The sequence below is a fragment of the Xenopus laevis genome, chromosome 3S, assembly GCF_017654675.1.
Source record: "Xenopus laevis strain J_2021 chromosome 3S, Xenopus_laevis_v10.1, whole genome shotgun sequence".
Taxonomy (NCBI): domain Eukaryota; kingdom Metazoa; phylum Chordata; class Amphibia; order Anura; family Pipidae; genus Xenopus; species Xenopus laevis.
Window position 1 is genome coordinate 117,252,794 of NC_054376.1, and position 22,711 is coordinate 117,275,504.

A 22,711-nucleotide genomic window follows, 5' to 3' on the forward strand; every position below is an offset into this window, starting at 1 on the left:
TATATAAATGAGCATGTCACTGACAGTCCGGCTTATCTGGCAGGTGTCCTGTGCATTGCTTTATTCAAACACGTGTGTGTGTACGTGTGTACGTGTGTACGTGTGTACGTGTGTACACGTGTGTGTACGTGTGTGTACGTGTGTGTACGTGTGTGTACGTGTGTGTACGTGTGTGTACGTGTGTGTACGTGTGTGTACGTGTGTGTACGTGTGTGTGTGTGTATATATATATTATGCACCGGATTACAGAAGATTTTGGGTGCAGGATCAAAGTTTGTCATACAGTTTAGCAGAAGGACCCACACTCTATTTTATTGAATTAAACGTGTTTTATTTTTAATGCATATCCAAAGTTTCGGCCCATATTAGGGCTTTGCCCTTCAAGAAGGCCCTAATGTGGGCCGAAACGTTGGATATGCATGGAAAATAAAACACGTTTAATTCACGATAAAATGGGAGTACGAGAGAGAAAGAATACAGAACGCACACCATGAGCCACAATTATAGCTTGGGTGCCAGTCCAAAGACAGTAGATATTGTATTTTAGAAGCTTAATTGAGCCTAATAACTATGGGCGAATTTGTCACGTTTCGCACGCTGAAAAATTTGCGAATTTTCACGAAGCAAAAAGGGACAAATTCGTCTATCACTATTAGGCGCAACACGAATTCTGACATCGGCTTTAAAAGTCAATGGCTGTCCGAATAATGTTGACGCGTGATAGTTTTGTCGCAATCGACTTTTCCAGCGCGCAACAAATTTTTTTGCCGCCATCAATTTTTTGCGGCACTTGGGAAAATGTATTCGCCGGTGGTGAAATGCAGAAATTCTCCGCCTGCCAAATGTATTCGCCCATCACTAGAGCCTAATGAATGAGTATATAAGGAATAGCTTTTTATAGACAAATAAAGAAACTTATTGAAAACTGATCTCTCAGTCAGAGGGGTGTCACCGGACTCCAGCAGGTGTGGTGCGACTGACTGTCATTAGATATGTGACATGTTCCCGGCAGGAAGTGGCCAGACACCCAGGAAGTGACACAATGACAGCAGCCCACAGAGCAAATATTCTGTTTTATTGGAAAAACGGCTAAGGGCTCATACTAGAGTTAATGATAACCAGAAAACTTCAAGCTACCTTGATAAAATGATGAAAATAAAACCAACAAATCAGTAGAACAATAGAAGTATCAGCCGAGCCCTGTTTGAATCACCATGACTGAAACTGGGTTCATGCTTGTAACAGGAAATGACAGAGTGCAAAGTCCAATATGGCAGCCAGCTCCGGCTATCAGATTAAAACGCTCCAGTTAAAACTCTGCGTATTATCTAAATTACAAAATCAGATGTTTGCACGATTTTAGAATTGTTTACCAGCCTGCACCATCGCTGTGTATTTATTAAAAGCAGATCAGCCCCAAAGTACATGAGAATTTGAATAATCCTATTAAAAACAGGATCGACAAACAGAGCAGTCTTACAAAGACAAAAAGAACGTGAAAAGAGCGTGTTTCAGCTACTTATGAAACTACAACTCCCAGCATCCCCCAGTCATCCTACAGTTTTGCTCTCACCCTGACATTAGAAAAAGAGTCTTTAATTAAAGCGATACCGATACGCTGCTATAAAAATCATAGGAACGCATCAGTATGAAGTATGTGCTGCACCCGCAATATTTTGCCTCAAATCCCCCGAACCCGCATTGACCCGACCCTCAGACACTGCAGTTTCAGTGACGCTGGGCTGGGGGCGGCACTATCCTTCCATAGGCCGATTACGAATCAAAACACGACTTCAGCCTACTGAAGGATCGCTCCGCCCCCAGCCCAGCGTCACGGAAGCAACGCAGAAGATCCGTTAGTAGTGTGAGCGGTCGGCTGCGCAAAGCGGCTTGAGGCAAAATATTCTGGGTGCAGCACATACTCCATACTCCTATAATTTTTATTGGAACGTGTCAGTATCGCTTTAAATAGGTTTCCTGCAGCAGCAAGCAGTGTTTAGAAGGTCTGTCCCTTTAACCGTTTTGCAGAGGGGGAGGTACAGAAGTGTGACAGAAACAAAGGCAGGAAGTACAGACGCAACTGTAAAAGCAAATCGGTTCCGTAATAGACCCATTGTTTGCAAACAAGCAGGTCCTGATTTACTAATGCTGCACCTTCTTCCTACCTCCCCCCCCTCAATCTCCACCTTCCTCCTACACCACAAAGGGCCCTTTAAAGTCTGAGCTTCACCTGCAACTTAGCAGCAGTTGGCATCAGCCCCACAAGAAACTGACAAGGAAGTTGGATGATTGCCCTGGGAGGGAGTCAGAAGAATGTGTGTAATAGGGACTGAGCGAGGTACAATTCCCTAAGCTCCACATTAACAATAGCAATACACGTTCAGCTGAAGCTGCTGATTAAGCAAGTGCAGCTTTCTCAGCGGCCCCTGTAAACAGATATGCGGCTGCGGGGAAACAGGGCGCCCATGTCCGTACCTCCCAACGTTTTGAAAATAGAAAGAGACAAAAAGATTTAGCGTGTGAATATTTTTGACCACACCCATTCTAAGACCTAATTACCATGTCCATTTTACAAAATTTGGCAGGTTATGAACACATTTCTGGGGGTTTAGGGTCAGGTTTTTTTGCGCTATAACGTTTTGCTAATGAAGGCAAAATTGCTTTATAAGCTGCAAGTCACAGTTTTCTCAAGAGACCTGCTTATCTTAAACAGCTACATTTGTTTCTTTACGTAAACAGGAACACCAAAAAAAGTGTTTTCAAAGGAATGAAAATATCATGTAGTGTTGCCCTGCACTGGTAAAACCGATGTGTTTGCTTCAGAAATAGTGATGGGCGAATTTATTCACCAGTTTCACCACCACCACCACCATTTGCCGCGAAAATTCGCTGACGTCACGATTTTGAGGCCGGCGTCAAAGTTTTTTCGACGGTTCAGATGCCGGCGTCGACGATAAACAGACACCCATTGACTTTAATGGGCGTCGGTGTCAACAATATTTTGGGACAAATTCGCCCATCACTATTCAGAAACACTACTTTAGTTCATTTAAACAAGCTGCAGAGTAGCAATGGCGGAAATTGAAAAAAAGGCTATATGACACAGTGGATAGAACACCATTATGTTCTACAGAGCTTATCTGCGGTGTAACCTGAACCTTTTCTCCTTTGAATGGCTGCCCCCATATTTTTATTACTAATGTTTTCTAACATTGGCAATAAATATCTGGAGAGATTTCTGGAGATGTTGCCTATAGCAACCAATCAGATCTTTGCTTTTGTTTTCTAACTTATAGATGTCTGTTTAAATCTAATTGCCGATTGGTTGCCATGAGCAACATCTCCAGATATTTATCTCCAATGTTGGTAAACATGCCCCTTTAAAACACTTTTTTTTTGTTACTGGTCCTGCCCCAAGTCACATGACTTGGGGCAGCTGGGAAATTGACAATATGTTTAGCCCCATGTCAGATTTAAAATTGAATATAACAAAATCTGTTTGCTCTTTTGAGAAACGGATTTCAGTGCAGAATTCTGCTGGAGCAGCACTATTAACTGATTCATTTTGAAAAAAATTTTTTCCCCATGACAGTATCCCTTTAAATTGTAACAAATGTATCTAAGTGCAGTTGCCACAGTATTCTGGCCTGTCTGCCAAAACATTGTATCTTTTTTTCTGGCTGTTCAGTACAAGAGATCAAAGAGGAACTAGGGACATTTCAGTAACAATCCGGGGCTGCGGGCTGAGCTGTCAAAATCGGGACCGTCCCGCGAAAATCGGGACAGTTGGGAGATAGGCCCAGGTCAGTGATTTACTGGCACCGGCTCGTTGATAGAATGTAGTGAAATCAAAATGACATACATGGGAATCAAGAAACTGAAATTTAGGGACATTAAAAAGTACACAGAAGAATGCAATGTTGCATATGGACAACTGAATAAATGCAATTAGGTCAGCTAGTGAGAGATGACATTTTATTGGAAAGATGGCTAACCATTATACAAATTAGTAATAATTGAACAGCTTAAATGACAACAAAGAATAGTCTAGCCATCGTTCTGCATGACACTGCAGCAAAGCAGACTCCATAGCGGCACACACACAGACAGGCAGCCATATAGCGATGGACTCCTGCCATTTACATTGTCCCTGGTGCAACCCTCGCGGCCTTGTTATCCAGACAACACACAGACTAATGTACAGATTTTAAAACACTTCCAACTTGAAGGGCAAACAACAGACCTCCCCTGGGAGGGGATCAGCGCAGACAGGATCCTGCTGGGCCATTTTGCAGCAAGGAAAAAGAAAATTATGCATATGTAAATGACTTCCATTGTTTCGACCCAGTTAAGTCAATTTCGGGTACAATCGAAGGCTAATCCTTCTATTAGTGCCACCATTCATTTAGTCAAACATCTATTTTAAATATAATCACATTTCTTCTTTCCACTGGTCCTTTATTATGTACGTGTACTACTATCAATTTACAATAAAATGACCCCCCCACCACCCAGCATCCTCTTGATTTCTATAGGAAATAATTTAAACAAGAGTAGATAATTTAAAAGGAATATAAAATAGAATTGTGTTGCTTTCCACTGTACATTAAAGGGATACTGTCATGGGAAAACATGTTTTTCAAAACGCATCAGTTAATAGTGCTTCTCCAGCAAAATTCTGCACTGAAATCCATTTTTCAAAAGAGCAAACAGATTTGGTTATATTTAATTTTGAAATCTGACATTGGGCTAGACATATTGTTAGTTTACCAGCTGCCCCCAGTCATGTTTTCCCATGACAGTATCTCTTTAATCACAATTTCCAAAAGGTATCTGGTGCCTCCCTTTGATTCTACGGCTTACTGGATGTGACTTTTGAAAGTAGCAGAAGCAACCTATTATAAGTCAAGCAGCCAGAGACAGCCATATTGTGCTTCATATTTGCAAAGAACTTTAAAATCAATGTAGATATATTGGAAAGCATAAAGGGATACTGTCATGGGAAAAAAAATTTTTTTCAAAATGAATCAGTTAATAGTGCTGCTCCAGCAGAATTCTGCACTGAAATCCATTTCTCAAAAGAGCAAACAGATTTTTTTATATTCAATTTTGAAATCTGACATGGGGCTAGACATATTGTCAATTTCCCAGCTGCCCCAAGTCATGTGACTTGTGCTCTGCTAAACTTCAATCACTCTTTACTGCAAGTTGGAGTGATATCATACCCCTCCCTTTTTCCCTCCAGCAGCCAAACAAAAGAACAATGGGAAGGTAACCAGATAACAGCTCCCTAACACAAGATAACAGCTGCCTGGTAGATCTAAGAACAACACTCAATAGTAAAATCCATGTCCCACTGAGACACAGTTACATTGAGAAGGAAAAACAGCAGCCTGCCAGAAAGCATTTCTCTCCTAAAGTGCAGGCACAAGTCACATGACCAGGGGCAGCTGGGAAATTGACAAAATGTCTAGCCCCATGTCAGATTTCAAAATTGAATATAAAAAAAAATCTGTTTGCTCTTTTGAGAAATGGATTTCAGTGCAGAATTCTGCTGGAGTAGCACTATTAACTGATGCGTTTTGAAAAAAAACATGTTTTCCCATGACAGTATCCCTTTAAAAATACATTTGCCTTTGATATTTTTTTTGTGTGTTTACATCTCCTTTATAAATGGATTCTATTGTCACAATTTCAAAGGCACAAACCAAAAAAAAACACAGAATCCAGTGTATAATTTTCCCACAGGTTCAGAGGCAACGTGCCTTAGGAAAAAATATTAAAAAAAAGTGCCTTTCACAATGGAATGTTCTGTGATTTAATGAAGCCGTGGTTTCACTTCGCTTTCCCTGCTGTTTCTGAGAACCTGTCACCTTAGACATGGAGGAGAATTCCCCTGCAGTTGCACACCAACGTGTTCTGAATGCAAGCGTGCCTTGACAATTCCGTGGGAAAAGGAACAAAATAAATAAATAAAATAAATAAACATGTCTTCATACAAAAAAAAGAAGCCAGGATGTTCTAGCGAGCATCAAAAATGCACTGTTGCTAGGGAAATAATAGACTTCCTGTTGTAAAATATTCCCCAAGGAGTAACATGACTCCATAAAGGCAAGTTCATGGAAGTTATTGGACTTCCAGGGAAATTATACATCTTCATTTTACAAGAGGGTCCATTAGGTGACATAATAAACAAGTTACAGTGATGCATGAAAAAACAAAGTGATGTATTACAGATGACCAAGCACTGTGTGTAGGGACTTTTGTAAGAAACAGTAACAAGGGGACCCTTGTAATTCCAAATTAGTGAAGGCTGAAGAGGCCTGGTATTAGGGGACTGCTCAAACCCTGTAAACTACAACATAAGAGGGAGAAACAGCGAAGTTTAGAATCTGGTATTTAACTATGTCACTGCATATCAAGCTGCCTGCCAGGAGGTGGAACAGTTGATGGTGCATTTGATTAAGTGGTTGTATGTCTCAGCCATTGTCTTCTGCATGCCTGACCTGCTGATGCATCGCTCCTGCTGTGCAACCAAAGTTCACTTATCCAAACTCTGCTGCCACTGCTCATGATGGATTTGCATTGCCATCAGCTACTACATCACAAACCGGGTCATGGTGTTATGCCTACTAGCTGAAGGTAATCTACCAGATTCCATTTTGGACTCATTTTTGTTAAGGATGTTTTTCTCCTGAACACTCCATCACATTTTGGCTTTTTATTTTGAGAAGCAAATATTAGTCGTGCAGAACCCATTTATTGCTACGCACACCCACCTCATAAGCACAGAAAAAAAAATAAGAATACGTCTTCAAGCACTTTGGTCCTTTTGCCCCATGATTGCTCTTTGTATAATGATGGTGAAGTCTCCATACAGCTAAACTTGCCACCTGATTTTTCTTGCCTGGCTACTACAAATTAAAGGGATACTGTCATGGGAAAAAATTTTTTTTTCAAAACGCATCAGTTAATAGTGCTGCTCCAGCAGAATTCTGCACTGAAATCCATTTCTCAAAAGAGCAAACAGATTTTTTTTTATTCAATTTTGAAATCTGACATGGGGTTAGACATTTTGTCAATTTCCCAGCTGCCCCTGGTCATGTGACTTGTGCCTGCACTTTAGGAGAGAAATGCTTTCTGGCAGGCTACTGTTTTCCTTCTCAATGTAACTGAATGTGTCTCAGTGGGACATGGGTTTTTACTATTGAGTGTTGTTCTTAGATCTACCAGGCAGCTGTTATCTTGTGTTAGGGAGCTGTTATCTGGTTACATTCCCATTATTCTTTTGTTTGGCTGCTGGGAGGGGGGGGAAGTGAGGTTGGTGATATCACTCCAATGTGCAGTACAGCAGTAAAGAGTGATTGAAGTTTATCAGAGCACAAGTCACATGACTTGGGGCAGCTGGGAAATTGACAAAATGTCTACCCCCATGTGAGATTTCAAAATTGAATATAATAAAATCTGTTTGCTCTTTTGAGAAATTTCAGTGCAGAATTCTGCTGGAGCAGCACTATTAACTGATTCATTTTGAAAAAAATTTTTTCCCATGACAGTATCCCTTTAAGTTTCGTGCCAATTCAAAGGAACAGTTCAGCATAAAAATAAAAACTGTGTACATAGATAGCTTGTGGAAAATAAAAAATGTTTCTAATATAGTTAGCCCAAACTAGGCTAGTGTGACTGGATGTCTAACAACACTACTTTTCAGCTCTCTAACTCCAAGTTAGTCAGCGACTTGATGGGGGGCACATGGGACATAACTATTCAATGAGTTTGTAATTGATCCACAGCATGTTGGTTCGATTCAAAAGCAACATATGATCCATGTGACCCCTCCTCACGTCACTGATTGGATACTGACTGGTAATCAATCAATGGAAACCAAGAGAGCTGAAAAGCAGTAGTGTTCTGGCTATTATGTTACACATCCAGTCACTCCAGCCTTTATAAATTAAATTTTTGCCTAACTATATTAGAAATATTTTTTATTTTGCATAGCCTGTTTACCCAGTTTTTATGTATGTACTCAACAATTCCTTTAAAAAGGAAGATAGATAAGTGATATAGGCAGGTGGTAATTAATTGCAGGAAAGGCAAACCTATCTATAGTTATATTTAAAAGGAAGGTTCACTGAACAAAATAAGCTATACCCTATCAATATACGGTCCTCTGCTTACAGGAAACATAAAACCATATCAAGAAATCTTTTTCCATTAATTAACTACACAGAAAGAGAAGGAAATCAGCATATATATTGAGCAGTGATGGGCGAATTTGTCCCAAAAAAATATAAAATTCACAAAGCGCAAATTTTGATGCCGGCATCAATTTGCGGGTGTCAAAATTGACGCCGGCAACAATTCCGACGCCAAGGAAATTTATATTGCTATGTATAACAAACAACTATTTCTTAGGTAACCTTAGCATAAAAATATCTGAATCATAAAACAGGAGGGTGATTTCGACATGCTTGTTTGTTGACAAGAGTCTTGAGATCTACTGATCACCAACTAAAGGTCTACCTTTTGGGCACCCCTGCGCTATATCATACTAAAAGTTAATTCAAAGGTGAACAGTCCCTGTAAGAACGTAACTGCCAAACTCCGGAGATTCTTCATTTCCAGGTTCTTACTGATCTGTACCATGCTGGGTATTTTCCAGCAAAACGTGGCACAGCAAGTTCAAAGCCAACAGAAGCTAATTGATGGAATGACACAAATAGACATAAGTATAGTAAAGTTTATGGTGGCAAAGCTTTACAACCAGTATGTACAGGCTACAGAAAAAATCAAGTGAGTCGTCCCTGCTACGAACTATTCCTTACCAAGCCCCATTTAATCAACTATGACCCCAGTTACATCAGACTGAAACCTCCATAACTCAGTTCCTCGCCTCCATTACTCCGCAAACCCTACTGCCTGCTTCTCGGACTACCATTTCGCAAGTATGAACGGTAAACACCATCTCTATATACCAGTGTAGGATCATGCATGATTTCATCAATAAAGAAACCCATTAAAATAATAACAGCAAATGACAGGGCAACCCAATCTCTCTGCGGCTCCTCCTGACGAATCGTTATGGAAATGTCACGTGAAAAAAATGGTCTGAATTGTTCGTCGCTTTTTATATCGCACAACACATCTGAAAGGGAACAAGAAGATAAGCACAGCACGAGACCAGGATATAAGGAACCTGTCATAGAAGAGCCATTTCTTTAAATAGAAAACTGCCAATAATATCTCAGGAAGCCTCCCTGGGGTAGTTCACTTAGGCTTGTATAGATCAAGCAGAGAAAAGAATATATATATACACGTGTGCCAAGCAAAGAAAGACTATCATAAAGCCTACTACTAGAACAGGTCCTTTTTTTATTTTAAATGTTACCTTTAGAGGTATCATTGAATTACCTAGTCATTCCAACCTGAAACGCTCGGATTAATATAAAGGAATGCTGGTTTTGGGTGTGATTATTCTCCTTTCTTCCCCATTGTCAGGAAAAACTGCACTCGGCACAACCAAGCAGGGATAAAACTGAACAATCTTCCCTCCCCAGCAAACAAAGGAAGAATAAGAGACTTGTGCAGGGCCAGTGGAGATCACGGAGTGGCAAATTCCGGTCTCTCTGATTGGTTGCCGCTTTGTGTCACCACTGAACACTCAAGTCATGATGATTATGATGAATTAGATCAGAAGGCCCCACATTACAGTTGTTGATGGATCCAAGAATGTTTCTAATACAGGTATGGGACCGGTTATCCAGAATGCTCGGGGTTTTCCGGCTAATGGATCTTTCCATAATTTAGATCATACATGCCTTAAATCTACTAAAAAATCATATAAACATTAAATAAACCCAATAGGTTTTGCTTCCAGTAAGTATTAATTATATCTTAGTTGGGATCAAGTACAAGGTATGGTTTTATTATTACAGAGAAAAAAGGGACATTTTTTAAAAATTTGGATTAATTGATTTTAATGGAGTCTATGGGAGACCGCCTTTCTGTAATTCGGAGCTCTCTGGATAACGGTTTTGCGGATAACGGATCTCATACCTGTACAAAGGAGAGTTTAACTTATTCTTAGGAGGGGTAAAAACAGAGACCTACACTGGTGTTTTTTTCTAAAAAATGTCATCCTCTCGACAATTGTGACCTTTGAGAAGCAGCCGCTGCTGCAGACAAGAGTGCTGAAACAATCCTTCTACAGATTTAAAGGAACAGCAACACCAAAAAATAAAGTCTTTTAAAGTAATGCAAATATAATGTTACTGTTGTGCTGCACTGTTAAAACTGGTGTGATTGCTTAAAAAACTATACAATAGTTTATATAAAAAAAAGTTACTGTGTAGCCATGGGGGCAGCCATTCAAAGCTGAAAAAGGAGAAAAGCCAAAGGATACACAGCAGATAACAGAAACTCTATTCCTTACAATGGGATTTGTATCTGTTATCTACTGCATATCCTGTGCTTGAATGGCTGCCTCCATGGCTACACAGCAACTTGTTTATATAAACTATAGTAGAACTTATCTGTTATCTACTGTGTATCCTGTGCTTGAATGGCTGCCTCCATGGCTACACAGCAGCTTGTTTATATAAACTATAGTAGTACTTATCTGTTATCTACTGCATATCCTGTGCTTGAATGGCTGCCTCCATGGCTACACAGCAGCTTGTTTATATAAACTATAGTAGTACTTATCTGTTATCTACTGTGTATCCTGTGCTTGAATGGCTGCCTCCATGGCTACACAGCAGCTTGTTTATATAAACTATAGTAGTACTTATCTGTTATCTACTGCATATCCTGTGCTTGAATGGCTGCCTCCATGGCTACACAGCAGCTTGTTTATATAAACTATAGTAGTACTTATCTGTTATCTACTGTGTATCCTGTGCTTGAATGGCTGCCCCCATGGCTACACAGCAGCTTGTTTATATAAACTATAGTAGTACTTATCTGTTATCTACTGTGTATCCTGTGCTTGAATGGCTGCCTCCATGGCTACACAGCAGTTTGTTTATATAAACTATAGTAGTACTTATCTGTTATCTACTGCATATCCTGTGCTTGAATGGCTGCCTCCATGGCTACACAGCAGCTTGTTTATATAAACTATAGTAGTACTTATCTGTTATCTACTGCATATCCTGTGCTTGAATGGCTGCCTCCATGGCTACACAGCAGCTTGTTTATATAAACTATAGTAGTACTTATCTGTTATCTACTGTGTATCCTGTGCTTGAATGGCTGCCCCCATGGCTACACAGCAGCTTGTTTATATAAACTATAGTAGTACTTATCTGTTATCTACTGTGTATCCTGTGCTTGAATGGCTGCCCCCATGGCTACACAGCAGCTTGTTTATATAAACTATAGTAGTGTTTCTGAAGCTAAAAACACCAGTTTTACTAGTGCAGGGCAACAGCACTTTATATTGTCATTCCTTTAAGACACTTTCAGTTTTTGGTGTTATTGTTCCTTTAAGCAGATCTGCTCAGTGCCCCTGCTCCATTGATCTGAATTCAATCAACCTGCGTGCGGTCACACATAGCGGAGCGGAGGTCAGTGTACTATATTATTACTAGAGAGAGAAAGTATTTAAATATGTGGCTTATTTGGACAAAAGGAAGTCTATGGGAGACTGGCATTCTGTAATTTGGAGCTTTCTTGATAACGGGTTTCTAGGTACAACAGATCATATACCTGTATCTCCATACCTTAATCCTGCTAATGATTTTAGTGTTTCATCTCCAATATGGATTCGTTCAGCCTAGTTCCCACGGTTTTATAAATTAGAGAAAAAAGGAAATCATTTTTAAAAATTAGAATTATTTGCTTAAAATGGACTCTCTGGGAGATGGCCTACCCATTAGTGATGTGCGGGTCACAGGTTCAACCCCATCCGACCCTAACCTGCCCTCATTGCGTCCGTGACTTCCGGGTTCCTTATATAGACCGCCCTACTGATGACATCACAAAATGGGAGGGACTCACGTCTATAAAAGAGAAAGTCGGAAGCCGGCAGTGTAAGGTGGCAGTCGGGGACAGCAGGAAGAAGAGCTTAACCTGGACCCACCCGCCACTGGAGGTGCAAGGTCAGCCCGAACCCGTCCGACCAACGGGTAAAGCAGCGGGTATCGGGCCGGCCCACATATCACTACTACCCATAATTCTGAATTTTCTGCATAATGTGCCTGTATAAGGGATCCCATACAAGCAAATGAAGTTCTTATGTTTGTGTAGTTCGTAAATTTACAGTTAGAACATTTAACCAACTTTACATAGGAGATCTGCACAACATTAGAAAAATCCCGTCGGATTGCGGCAGCATCTGTGCGTTTATGCCGTCCCGCAATCCGACCGCCCGTATTGGATGCATTATGTTCCGATCGTTGGGCTCTAGGGCCCGCGATCGGATCAGCCCAATATTGTCCACCTCAATGTGGGCATATCGGCGAGAGATTTGCTTGTTTGGAGACATCGCCAAACAAGCGCATCCCTACATCTATGGACACCTTTAAGCGTTTGGAAAATAGAGCCGAATAAAACCTGCCGTGTGCAATAACTCCAACAGAAGATTCTGTAGAAGATCCTATTTGAAAACAATATTTTACAAAGCAGACATTTAATAAGCAATGGAGGGGGAGTTGTAATAGTGTAAGATTTGCAACAGGTCTAGTATTCAAAGGCAACCGTTCAAGAGGTAACATGTCGGTCGACTGCTTTATTGGCGGTTATGTGTTACGGAGCAATCTTCTCTGGGAGAAAAAAAAAAAAAGAAAATTTAAGCAAACCAAAAACCCTAGAACTTCCCAGAACACTTGTTGTAGCGCCTATCGATGATGAGAAACAGAATTTACAGAAGCATTTCTTATATATAAGCACACGTAGCAAAATGTAGAGCCTCCATGCCTGAGCCAACAGGGGACCCGACACGTGTTATTACATTGTAAAATACCATTTGGTAGGAGGATAGGGGTGAATGGTTTCTCATGGCCTTTGGAGCTTCCCTCTCAAAAAAAAAGAAAAAAAAAAAAAAGCACAAATCAATTCATTCCTTTCTTTCTCATGCTTCAATTTTAGGTCTAAAAATGAAAAAAATATAAGTCATAAAGCAGCACCAAATCATTTATTTTAGAATGAAAAAAATAAAATAAATAACGAGGGACAAAAATAAGTGAAAGCATGTCACCAGATCAGCTCATTTAACTGTGTATAAACTAATGAGCATTCTTGGCAGCTCCAAATAATAATCTAAATGTTCTATTTACTAGCTTTGCTTTACAGGCTTAATGAGTAATCTTTGCACCTCCCTCCCGCACTATATCAGTGACAACACGCACAACATCAGCGCTTCATTATTTAATCAGAGATTTGCGCAGTGACATGCACGGTTAAATGTTACAATATGTCAGCGGCTAGATAAATTACTATATGATTTCAAAGGTGACAAAGCATAGGTTGTGAACAGCCAATTTAAAGATGGTTGGTACATTTATGCAGTGATTTACCAAATGTCACCGGTTATATGTTGGGAAGTGTAAGGGCTGGACTCCACGAGCGTTTTTCGCCGGATCGATGCCTGCCGATAAAACAAGTTGGATGGAGTCGCACGTGTGAAGATATATTTGGACTGAATGAAGTGTTGCAGGTAAAAACTACATTAAATCCGACGCAACACGACTGTCGGACGCGGAAAGCAGAATCTTCATCCGACAGTCGGACCATGTAGTTGTTAACTCTCTCCACTTTTCATTCAGTCCAATTAGATCTTCAGGCGTGCGACTCCATCCGACTTGTCGCGTGCTTTTTGTCCGCGGGCGCCGAGCCGACGAAAAACGATTGTGGAGTCCAGCCCTAAGGGTAGGACTACACGGACATTTTCCGCATAATCAGATGCGCCGGAAATAAGGTAAGTGAATGCATTGTCGGATGGTGTCGCAGCATTGATCCGTCGCAACACGACTGTGGGAAGCAGACGCACCACGCATCATCTGCAGTTTCGGGTCAGATCAATGCTGCGACACCTTCCAACAATGCATTCACTTACCTTATTTCCATTGCAACTGATTTGACGCCTGCGTTTTTGCGGATCGCGCAGGAAACCGTCCGTGTAGTCCGACCCTTAGAGAAGCAGGTAGAGGCCAGGATGACCGATGTGACCCTTTAAGGCTCGCTCTATATCATACAATTCAGCAACATTTTAGCCATTTAGCGGTTTGATGTTCTACAATACCACCAGTTTATTCTAGGGAGGCACTATAAATGTGTTCCAGCAACGGGTTTGGTTAGCAGACGAGTTCCATTTCAGATAAAAGTTTGCAAATAAAATGCTTGTGACCGTCTTTGCTTTGCAGGCTATGAAATATGGGAATAAGGACACCAATGGAGGCAGATTTAGCAGTTGTTGCCCCATGAAGGATCAACTTTAAAAAGTCTATGACCTTCTCTGAGACCTGATACATGCTACCGAATTCCTAAAAATGTCTACAACATAGTTACACCTGTGTATTGGAGGTTAATTATTTGACCTTCAGAGGAGCGCAGCAAATCACAGACAACACAGCCCTTGTGAAACCATCATGTGACCTTAACAGCAGATGTTAAGTTCCCCTTAAAAGGTATTACAAAAAAAATAAATACAAAAAAAAAGAAATTAAATAAAAAAAAAAGGACCAGAACAAATCCCCACCAACACCTTTCATAACTAGCATTGGCTAGTTTTAAGCCAAAAAAAATGGGGAAATAAATGTAATTTAGTAGCTCAGCGATTGTAGCAAAAGGGCTGAACCACATGGTGTGCCTTTGTCAGATCCGACGTGATGAGAGGAAGTGGATGCGACGAGACGGATGTGCCGAATATCACGGAAGTAATAGGAATGTCGGACCTACAAGCTTGGCGTTTGTATCAGACAGTTGTGTCGTATGCAGGTCCTACATTCCTATTACTTACATTATATTCGCCACATCCGTCTTGTCGCATCCGCTTCCTCTCATCGCATCGGAACAAACCACACCACACCCTGGAGTTCAGCCCATAGAGTTTCCACTTCACCCCTTTAAAAACGTATACATAAGGAATCCACAGCCTGCATGGTTAATTAGCAATTCATTTAGGGCAGAGACAAAAGCTCAGATTCGGGGAGATTTAGTCGCCCGGCGATCACCTCTTCTTCGGGCGACTAATCTACCCAAACTGCCCTTCCCGTCGGCTAGAATGTAAATTGCCGGGGGGATGGCAGTTCAGAGCGCTTCATTTTCCAAAGTCCCCCGGAGTGTCCTCGTGAGATAACTTCGGAAAATGAAGCAATCCAATCGCCATCCTGCCGGCGATTTACATTCTAGCCGTGGGAAGGCAGTTCGGGGAAATTAGTCACCTGAAGAAGAGGAGATTTGTCGCTGGGCGACTAAATCTCCCTGAATCTGAGCGCGTCTCTCTGCCCTTAGATGCATGAAGCATCTAAATGAATAGCTAATTAGTGAAGCAGACTGTGGATTTCATATTCAGTTGAGGTGTAAACCCAATGTAGCAATAATGTGGAAAAGTCTGCTGAGTCATAAATACATTGTATTGTTGTATTTAGCTGATGGCAAAAAGGTGGGAGCTTCCACAAGGCAACTTTTGCAAAGTCTCCATGTGGGTCATATATGTTTCCAAGTTTGCATGAGGTCTTGAAAGCAACAGAAACCAGTCATATGTTTACTCTCAAACAGATAAAAATGTTTTTGCATGAAACTATTTTGTGGGTCGTTTAAAGCCTGAACCACAAAAGCAGAGCAAAGTCTCCCGTGCAGTTAAGCCCTTCGGGTTAGGCAATATGAGCTAATGGGAGGGAGTTACTAGAACAAGCAATATTTACTTTTCTTCTATTTATTAGGTTATCTGCTTCTTCAAATAACGGTCTGGTTTCTGTGAATCACAATCCTGGAGCAAACTTTGCACCTGTTGTGACATGCTCTTTTATCTCCAGACGTATTATTCAAAGATGGATGCCTTGTTAGATACGGCCAGTATCTCTAGGTAAACAGGCTTGTAGATAAGGTTTCAGAATGATCAACTGTCCTGCTCCATTTGCTTACTCAAAAAGCAGCATTCCTGGCTTAATATGATAGAGATTCCAGATACAGAGCTGCTGTTGCTCCTGGCCAAACTGGCCGCTAATTGACCTACGTAAGAGGCCACAACAGTCTCTATGATGAATTTCAGGTTGGAGTGATGGATTTAGCAGGTGGTCAGAAAAAGCTCTTGGTTGAGAACTGCATGGCTCATGGATGCTGCCCTCTCTGTACAGGTCTCCAATAGTTTCTGTAGGTTTTTGGACTAGGCAAAAATTCACGAATATGGTGAACCAACCAAATGAGTGGCTGGTCCCAGGTATGACCAGCTTTAATGTCTGTCAGAAGCCAAGGATCTACTCTGAAGTCTATTGTTTGCATTAGTGTAGCCTGTAGACAGCGGGTAAAGTCACAACATAATAGGGTTAAGGTAATTTTAGAAACGTGGCATGGTTGGACAAGATAATAGAATATCTTAAAAAAAAATGTCATAGATGAGGATCTACAGCTATCAAATGATTAAATAACAGCTATTATCTTTACAGAACGTAGCTTTATTACACTATAAAAATAAATTATACAACCACTCTAATTATTGTTGGCAAATGGGCCAAACCACTTATAGGTCAGCGCAAGATTTCTGCCTCTCTACTACACAGACCATGACAGATCTTACCCCACGCTCGCTGACAAGGAAGCATTAAGCGTCTAGGGGGTTGAAGAAGAAGCTTCAATGAAAATTGCATAACAATTGGAGCGATAATAGATGTTCATCTCCCCCTGCTGCACTGCCTGCTTCAGAGAAAGAAGCGCTTTCCGGGTTCCATCCGTACAAGTCATTCTAATGTGCTGATCAAATACGGAATTCTGATGGACAAGATCAGAAGGATACCGAATAAATGTCACAGTGGAATTTAAATACTGTATTGTCCTCTTTCTCTATATATAGATCTTTTCAGCGTCACGGAATCTAGAGCTTTGTCACCACTTCACCTTCACCAAAGGAAAGCGTTCTATATAATGCACATTCCTCTTCAATGCAAGACACCGAAAATCACATAAGCGTTATGCAAAGATGATCACCCCCAGAAAGCTTAGCTACACTTGTATATTCACAAAACCGGAGAAGAGGCCACCCTGCTGTGTAGGTATCAGCGGATTATTATCACAGATTTTGAAAGCTCTATACATGCACAGAAGGAGACATACAGAATGAGACATTAGATACAGAATGAGACATTAGGCAAAAAGAGAAACCGAGCCGTAAAAGCTTAATGTCTAGGATGAGTTGGCGAGTAAGACAAAGCATGGCATTTTGGCACTTCTGCGTTGCAACCCTATGGAGAGAAAGAGATAATTGGCCTTCAAAACTGGTGATCAGTGCTACTGTAACTAACAATCTATAGTTCTGTTTCTCCGGTAACATCTCTGCAAAGATTTTATTTGAAGTATCAAGGAGCCGACAGATTCCTTGTTTTAATTAGCAAGAAGGAGCACCGCAGCAGCCATTTTTCTCCAACTCCCAGCATCACTCTGATTTATAGATGTTCCATATTAACATGAGCAATCTTTGCTTTAACCCAGCAATTGTTAGCTTTTGCCTAGAATAAGGAAAAGCTTTTGCCTAGAATAAGAAAAGCCAACTGCCGATTGGCTGGAAGGAGGCAAACGTTGCCCTGCTTACAATCATAGTGTCTGTTCATCTGGGGATACAGATATGGGATCAGTTTTCCGGAAACCAGTTTACCCAGAAAGCACCGAAGTACAGGAAGGCCATCTCCCATAGACTCCATTTTATAAAAAAAAAAATATAAGTCAGATGTTTTAAAAAACTTTTTTTTCTCTAATACTAAAACAGTACCTTGTACTTGATCCAAACGAAAATATAATTGACCCTTAAAGGAGAAGGAAAGTTTAAAAACTAGGGACGCACTGAATCCAGGATTTGGTTCGGCCTTTTTCAGCAGTATTCGGATTTGGCCAGAATCATTCTGCCCGGCCGAACCCGAATCTGCATATGCAAATTAGGAAAAGGGAGGGGAATTGCGTGACTTTTTGCCACAAAACAAGGAAGTATAAAATGTTTGCCACTTCCCACCCCTAATTTGCATATGAAAATTAAGGTTCGGATTCAGTTCGGTAGGATTCGGGGGTTCGGCCGAATCCAAAATAGTGGATTAGGTGCATCCCTAGTTAAAACTAAGTAAGCCTCATCAGAAAGGTCTACCTAAATATACCAGTAAACCCTCAAGTTCTGCTCGGAGTCCTCTGTCAAAAGAAACACAGCATTTCTTTCCTTCTATTGTGTACTCATGGGCTTCTGTATCAGACTTCCTGTTTTCAGCTTAAACCTCCTTGCCCTGGGCATGAGCATGCTCAGTTTGCTCCTCTTCCACCCCCCTCCCTTCTCTGCTGTAATCTAAGCCCAGAGCAGGGAGAGACTCAGGCAGGAAGTGATGTCACACCAAGCTAATACTGCAATTGCTATCCTAAGCAAACAGTGAGCTTCTAGAGCTTTACACTCAGGTATGGTAAAACATTCTACATAAATATAGCATTCTATCTTGCACTATTGCAGCTAATCTATTGGCAATAAAATGCCTCCGTAGCTTTCCTTCTCCTTTAATGAAGGCACAAAAAAAGGTCTACTGGGTTTTTTTAAATGTTTATATGATTGTTAGCAGTTAAGATATGAAGATCCAAGTTATAGGAAAGATCTGTTATCCGGAAAACATAAAAAAAAAAAGAATTCCTACTGTAGTTTAGAAGCCCACAACAGTGCCGCTGCATTACAGGGGTACATATCACCATGCCAAATGCAGTGCACAAAATTGTTGACATACCGTACATGTTCAGATTAGAGGAAATTGGTTAAAAAAAAACAGCATTATTATAAAATGTACATTCTGTACTCCAGCATCTCATGGGAAAGAGCACACGGCTTGGGAACAAGACAATCCCCAATTTTCATAAACTGCAGTAATGGACTGGGAAAGCTTAACGACCACATGTCCAGTCACAAGGATAATAAATACATACAGGCAGGCTAACAAACATGAGGATTTAATAGGCAGTCATCGCTAAGATGCAACCCAACTACAGGATTAATGCAAGAGGAGCTGCTGATTTAAGGATTGTAAAAGAAAAATAAAAAATATTGCTCATGTATGTACATAAACAAATGGATCATCAAATAATAAATAGAACAAAACAAATAAAATGCACAAGAGCAGCGTCTTGGTTCTCTGGATTTTGCTCCCTAGACAGGGAATCTGTTTCCCATTAGCAGGACATGGCCACTTAGTGCCGCACATGTGTCGGCCGGGTCATCATCAAAAGCTTTTTCACACCCATATGCCACAGGAAAACCCCCAGCTCTTCGTCCCTAGCACTGGACAATCACAGAGATGTTAATCCTTCACTTATACACTGGGACCACCTCAAACCCCGGCCATCTGTTATCAGAAGACAAGTCTACCTTTTGGTCCAGCAGGAGATCACGGCTTGAACTGGAGCGTCTGGGCTGAGGCACAAACACTTAAGCAAAAGGCCCAGATGAACAGAGACCGGAGATTTGTGACAAATTCATCACAGTCCTGCGAACGCAAACCATGCTGGAAAATCCACATCACTCACATAGGAAGGGACCCATTCCGACATTCCAACTCATATACACTGTACAATACTTCAAGTGCAGACGTGTGGTGGAGTCACTCAACAAACAAAAGAAAAACCCGCTTAATGCTATAGTTATTATGTGGTTTCTTCACCCCTGAAATTCTGGGAATCCGCTTTCTCACCCAAAAGTTGTTTCAGAATTACACAGCAAGAAACGCATTTAATGTACAGGCGATTGCAGTTCCTCACAAAGCTTTGGGTCTAAACCCTCCTGCTCCCCCAAAACTCCATTTCTAACCAATCATCTACCTCTATTCTAGACTGCGAGCCCTTGGGGCAAGGCTTTGTGCATGAACGGAGCTTCACATCCACACTGTTCTAACCCCACACGTTCTGCTTAGGGATCATCACTGTGTATATACAATCCTGCATATACAGTTATAGGATCAGTTATCTGGAAGCCTGTTATGCAGAAAGCCCATCTACCATAGACTCCATTATAATTAGGGATGCACCGAATACACTTTTTCGATTCGGCCAAACCCCCCGAATACCGAACCCGAATTTGTATATGCAAGGGAAACATTTTTTTACTTCCTTGTTTTGTGACAAAAAGTCACGAGATTTCCCTCCCCTAATTTGCATATGCAAATTAGGATTCAGATTCGGTTCGGCAGAAGGATTCAGCCAAATTGGAATCCTGCTGAAAAAGGCTGAATCATGGCTAAATCCCGAACCGAATTCTGGATTACCCTAGGTGCATCCCTAATTATAATCAAATAATTCAGATTTTAAAAAAATATTTCCTTTTTCCTTGTAGTAATAAAACAGTACCTTGTACTTATTCCCAACTAAGGTATAATTAATCCTTATTTGGATGCAAATCAGTCCTATTGTGTTTAATTGATGTTTTAGTAGGCTTAAGGTATGGAGATCCAAATTACAGAAAAACCCCTTATCCGGAAAACCCCAGGTCCCGAGCATCTGTACAAGAGGTCCCATCGCTGTACATATACTGTAATAAGCCGTCTCCCAGTACACCACTAACATCAACAGCTTTGAAAAAGTTTTAATTCATCAATACTTTTTCTGCAAATGCATTTTATTCATGGCATGGGCACAGCATTTACACAGAGCTCTCTGCAACCCTTGGCTTTAAAAACAGTCAAATAAGATACCGTTTTACAATGCCTTGACGTTTATTTCCATACAAGTTACAATGCCTGCGTCTGAATGATTACAGCCGGATATAATGGGTCTTCCAGGAGAAAGAATATAAAATACTGTATGCGTGGACTTGGATTTCTCCGTACTTTAAATAGATCCATTTTGACACTGGCAGTCACGCAGTTTTGAAAATTAAAACGTGAAATGAACAGTGAAAGCAACAGAAGGCGGCTTATCTGGTGTTGTGGATTCAAATTATCGACATTTAAAAATACAACCCAACGCTGCATCGTACCTGTCTACACAGGCTAAAGCCAGCTCTACGGTGCCCCTGCTGGCGGAATAAAGGAAACCCATTGCAAGCTGTCAAAATAAGAAAGATTCTATTGCTAATTAGAACAGGGAGTTTCACATACGATTAGTAATTATGTCTCATAGGTATAGGGGAAAAAAAAAAAGTAATTAGAGACTGAAGTCCACTCAGTCAGCCATGAAAAAAGTGCAGCCACTAAAGCTTGCTGATCATTATAACTCTAATCAAGTGCGGCAAAAAGATTGTAAGCTCAGATGTACATGATTTCACAGTAACCAATATTCTTAGGACTCTAAAATAATTCTAAATTGAAAAGATAAAAATACTATTAAGTGGTCTGTGCACATTCTGTACATTTTCAGGCACAACAAAGCCCTTGTCCGCAGAGCTCACAATCTAAATGTGATGCTCAGGAGAGTTAATGACTTGTTGACACTGCAGATTTAAGACGAATCGCATCCAAATGGTTGGGCGTCTCTATTGAACAGCTGCTTATGGAAATTGATCTTATAGGGCCCCATTATTGGAATAAAAAAACAATACATACTAAGACTATACAGTAAAGGAAATCCATGTTACAGAGAAATAACATTATTTATCTATCTATATATTGTTCTCTCTCTATAACATGGATTTCCTTTACTGTATAGTCTTAGTATATAGTGTCTATAGTTTTTATTTAATATATAGATAGATAGATAGATAGATAGATAGATAGATAGATAGATAGATAGATAGATAGATAGATAGAGATATTAGTCTAGCTGTGGACCCTACATGAACTAAATAGTGTGCATAAAGGAAAGCAGAATTCAGCTATAAATGACAAATGCAGCTTATGTAGAATTGTGTACAAAGGCTGAAACACACAGACATGTCAATAATTAAGGATACATTCAGTTCAGCCTATTTGCCCTCCATGCCAGGATTACAGATAAGCTCTAGACTAGGTTCAATAAAAGATCTCGCTCCCATATTCCCCAATAACAGTCATTTGTTCATCCAAAATATAGATCTCTTTTTCAAATGCATTTTTCCTCCTTTTTATGGGTCTTCCTCTCCCAGCATATTGCAGGAGCTGTCCATGAATCTGTATGATTCTAAGCATTACTCAGGCTGGGAGGGGATTGAAAGAAGGAAAAAAAAAAAAAACAAAAAAAAAAAAAAACACACACACCGCTTTCCCCTGGCATCTACGGCACTGAAACTGCATTACAGGGGAGTGCGACTCCGCCATCCATTATAAAGCTACATTAGAGCCGTGCATGCCATTCAATTACATACATTATCATGCCTCGTTTTACGAGATTCTCCATACTGTGACACACACACAAATAATGCGAGAGAGCGAGCAAGGGAATCAGAGTGAATGTTAAGGCACTAAGATTTCTAGCGGTTAATGTGTGTAGAGGAATAAGGCATTTTAAATTGCAATGACCAAGTATCAAGCAGAGGTAGAAATTATCAAATATACAAGGCACAAGCTGCTCTGCAATTATGCATTAAAAATAAAAAACAAATCTGCGATTGCTCCCACGCCCAGCAATG

The 22,711-nt window shown here is 40.6% G+C and overlaps 1 protein-coding gene across 4 annotated transcripts in view; it reads right to left on the bottom strand.

Moving 5' to 3' along the window:
* The window catches only part of pcdh1.S (protocadherin 1 S homeolog), a 160,734-nt gene that overhangs the window by 132,352 nt on the left and 5,671 nt on the right, over positions 1-22,711 (bottom strand). The gene's annotated exons all lie outside the window — the stretch shown is intronic.